A 4556-nucleotide genomic window follows, 5' to 3' on the forward strand; every position below is an offset into this window, starting at 1 on the left:
GAGAGGGACTCTAGGATCACGAGTCTACTACTGCTGGCGAAGAAGATGGCTTAAGTATACGCCCTGCGGTTCTCTTGTAACGCTTCTTGCTGGACGAGGCTCGTGTAGGAGTTGACTGCTATGCAGTAGGAGTTGGTTATGTTGGAACTGGTATTGGACTAGGAACTGCTACTGGGACTGGTGTAGCTTGACTGAAAGGGGACGGAATGGGTTCTTGCGTAACTTACGGCGGTGCTGGAGTAAAATCTTCATCGGAGAAGAAGTGGGGTGAAGTATCATCACTTCTTTCGGAGGGTGAAAAGGAGGAGGAGCTAAGGAATTTTTCTGTGTCGCCTTAGCCTTCCTCTGGTACGGGTGGTACTTGAGTTGCTTGTGGTGGCACATCAATGGGTACTTTTGGGGGAACTTCTGGAGGGGCATACGGTTTCGAGGCATGGAATGTGCTGCCGCCCGTAGTGTATTTGAGGATTACACTTGGAATGTCGGTAGTCTGATATTAGTGTTTGGGCGCAACTCCTTGAAGAAAGCATTGAGTTGCATGTCCCTTGCCTTGGCATACTCGAAGTATATTTCCATGTGGTCCTCTAGGTGACCGATCTTTTCACGCGTTTTTCGAGTGTGCGTGACCAGAACAGCCATTCTAGCCGCGACAACAGATTTTGCTCCTCGCTCCAAACCTTCCTTTGGGTCGTCATCATTGAAACTCATCAACTCGGGGACCTTTTTCTTGGTAATACCCTCATTGGGTTTAATGAAATCCTTGAAGTGCTCCTTAGGAACCTTCTTATTCTTGCATAATATGGTTATCAAGTTGGGAAATAGAAGGTTACCCCAGTTTCTCTTGGCACATTCATAGATATGCTCGAAAATGAGTTCTCCAACGTCGATCTTCCTCCCGTATATTATCGAGTGCAAGAGCATCCGTCTCTTCACGAGGACCGTGGTATTGTGGGAAGTTGGCATTAGCTTGCCTTTGAGAAAGTGGTTCCAGAACTTCACGTGTGGTTTTAGTGCTCGGTGATCTACTCTCTTCCTTGTTCGGGCATTCACTTCGAACTTAGCCCACCCAAAGCATAAATCGTGTAGTACACCGTCATATGTTTATTGATCGGCCTCAACCATAAATCGCTTGTGTTGCTCCTCCAGTTTTCCCAACTTAAAGTATCGGTTAAGTAAAGAGGGGGAAAATCTAATGAGCTTTCCTCCAACATAAATTGTGTGGATAGACGGGTCCTCAATATGGGCATAGAATTCCAATCCCATTGCCGATGCTACGGCTTTGGGATTGTGAGCAAACTTCTCCCAGTTGGGTTTCTTTATCACGTCCATCACCTCCGGTCCAAACAACTCCTCTTCCTTGGCAGGAAAGAAGAATCCATCTTCCAAATAGACATGATGTTTCTGAAAAATTTTGAAGCGTGCTTCTGCTTCAGTTGTTTGGAAGCGTTCGAAACTCTGTGTTGGGGATGGGGCTTTCCTTCTTTTTTCCATTGTTCATGGTTTATATCAGTGTTGATGATGGGGCGTGAAATAAAATTTTCTTGCTTAGTGTTGAGAGATTGAGGTATGATGATGAAGAATAAGTTAAGCAGTTCATTTCTTTGGAAAGTAATGGGTGGTTTTGGGGTAGTTTTGTCCTTTCTTAGAGGGAAAAGATTTGTGCATTAATGAGAAATATATGATTGGACATAATGTGGGGGAAAAAGATATCTTTCCCTATTTATTTTACCGCCAAAACCATGTGTCCTAGGGTTTCTTCTCATCTCATGCATGCGCTTATTACCCATGCAGCCACGGGTTTTGTGATTGCCTACAATAAATAAAGAAAATAAAATAAAAGGGATAACGAAAGCATAAAATAACTTAATTTGTTTATGAACACAATTTAAATTTTCATTGCCTAGGCAACGAAATTTTGTTCAAGAAAGTAAAACAAACTCTTGGGAATCATGTGCCAACGATGTCGTTTTTTCGCGCATGACTGGGGCTCCTTTGTACTCCTTAAGTCTCTGCCCGTTAACCTTAAAGATGGAACCATTGTTTTGGTTCAGGATTTCAATTGATTTATTGTCATTGGCTTGGTGTATAATGAATTGCCTGGACCATCATGATTTTAACTTGCCTGGGAATAACTTGAGATGTCAATTAAAGAGTAGTACTTTTTGTCCAGAATAAAATTACCTCGGCAGTATTTTTTTGTCATGCCATCACTTTGTTTTCTCTTTGTATATGTGGCCATTCTCGTGTGTGTGTGCTCTGAATTCATCCATCTCGTTGAGTTCCAAGAGTCTTATTTCTCAAACAACAAGCTGAGCATTCATGTTTAGCTTCTTGATGGCCTAGTAGGCTTTATGTTCGGGTTCAACTGGTAGATGACATTCCTTTCCATATACCATTTTGAATGGTGACATTCTCAATGGTGTCTTGAATGTTGTACAATAAGCCCATAGTGCTTTATCTAGCTTCGACAACCAATCCTTTCGATTTGGGTTGACCACTTTCTCAAGGATCTGTTTGATTTTCCGGTTAGATACTTCGGCTTGTCCATTCGTTTGAGGGTGATACGCCATAGCAATCCTATGTCGTACTCCATATCACTTTAGTTCCTTGGCAAACAATTTATTATCAAAATTAGTGCCTTCATCGTTGATAATAGCTCGTGGTGTTCTAAATCGGGTGAATATATTTTTGTGCAAAAAATTTTAACACCATTTTGGAATCATTTTTGGTGTAGCAATGGCTTCAACCCATTTTGATACATAATCTACTGCTAAGAGGATGTATACATCTCCGAAAGATGAGGGAAAAGGTCCCATGAAGTCTATTCCCCATACATCGAAGAGTTCAATTTCCAAAATATTTTGCCATGACATCTCGTGCCTTTTTGATATATTTCCTGTTCTTTAGCATCTATCACATGTCTTATAGAATTCATGCGCATCCTTGAACAGGGTTGGCTAATAAAGTCCAGATTGTAGCACCTTTGTTGTTGTTCTTATTCCACCGAAATACCCTCCATATGGTGACGAGTGGCACTGGTGTAGAATATCTTTCTGCTCTTCTTTTGGAATGCTTCTTCGAATTATTTGGTCTCCGCATTGCTTTAATAGAAATGATTCATCCCAGTAGTAATATCGCACATCATGTTGAAACTTCTTTTTTCCCTAGCTAGCTAAATCAGAAGGAACAATACCACTAACAAGAAAGTTAACAATGTCAGCATACCACGGCACAGCCGTGACAAATAAGATTTTGTCATCAGGGAAATCTTCTCTAATTTCTGTTGTGTCAACACAATCAGGTTTTTTATCTAGCCTAGACAAATGGTCTGCCACTTGATTCTCTATACCTTTTCTATTCTTAATTTCTAAAGCAAACCCTTGTAGTAATAATATCTATTAAATTAGTCTAGGTTTCGCATCTTTTTTATTAATCATATATTTAATGGCTGAGTGATCTGTATGCACAATTACCTTAGTTCCTATTAAGTATTGTCTAAACCTATTGAATGCAAATACTACTTCTAAGAGTTCTTTTTCAGTGGTGGTATAGTTAACTTGTGCATCATTAAGAGTACAACTTGCATAGTATATGACATGAAAAATTTTACTTTTTCGTTGCCCTAGCACTGCTCTGACTGCATAGTCACTGCATCACACATGAGTTCAAATGGTTCGTTCCAATCTGGCAGGACAATGATTTGTGCCGTCGAAAGGTTTTTCTTTAAATCTATGAAGGAATTCAAACAATCATTAGTAAATTCAAATGGATGATTTTGTTGAAGCAAAAGACATAAGGGTTTAGAGATTTGAGAAAAATCTTTTATGAACCGCCTATAGAAGCCTGCATGTCCAAGGAAGCTTCATACACCTCGCACCCTGGTGGGTGGGAGTAGGTTTGCAATTATTTTTACCTTTGATTTATCTACTTTAATACCTTGACATGAAATTTTGTGACCCATTACTATTCCTTCGGTCACCATAAAATGACATTTCTCCCAATTCAACACTAGGTTGGCTTCTTCACATCATTTCAATACCTTAAATAATTTACCGAGGCATCGTTCAAAATCATCACCCGAGACGGAGAAATCATTCATAAATATTTCCATGCATTCTTCCACCATGTCTGAAAATATTGCCATCATGCATATTTGGAATGTAGCTGGAGCGTTACATAATCGAAAAGGCATTCTTCTAAATGCATAGGTGCCATACGGGCATGTGAAATTTATGTTCTCTTGATCCTCCGGTGCTATGGCTATTTGGTTATACCCTGAATATCCATCGAGGAAGTAGTAAAATGCTTTTCCCGCCAACCTATCAAGCATTTGGTCGATGAAAGGAAAGGGAAATGGTCTTTCTTTTTGGCTTTGTTGAGCTTCTTATAATCCATGCATATGCGCCAACCTATGATTGTTCGTGTGGTGAGGAGTTCGTCATGTTCGCTTTTAATCATGGTTACACCACCCTTCTTTAGCACACACTGCACCGGGCTAACCCATGAACTATTGTATATAGGATATATTACTCCTGCGTCCAACCATTTTATGATTT

The sequence above is a fragment of the Hibiscus syriacus genome, unplaced genomic scaffold, assembly GCF_006381635.1.
Source record: "Hibiscus syriacus cultivar Baekdansim isolate YM2019G1 unplaced genomic scaffold, ASM638163v2 tig00003454_pilon, whole genome shotgun sequence".
NCBI lineage: Eukaryota > Viridiplantae > Streptophyta > Magnoliopsida > Malvales > Malvaceae > Hibiscus > Hibiscus syriacus.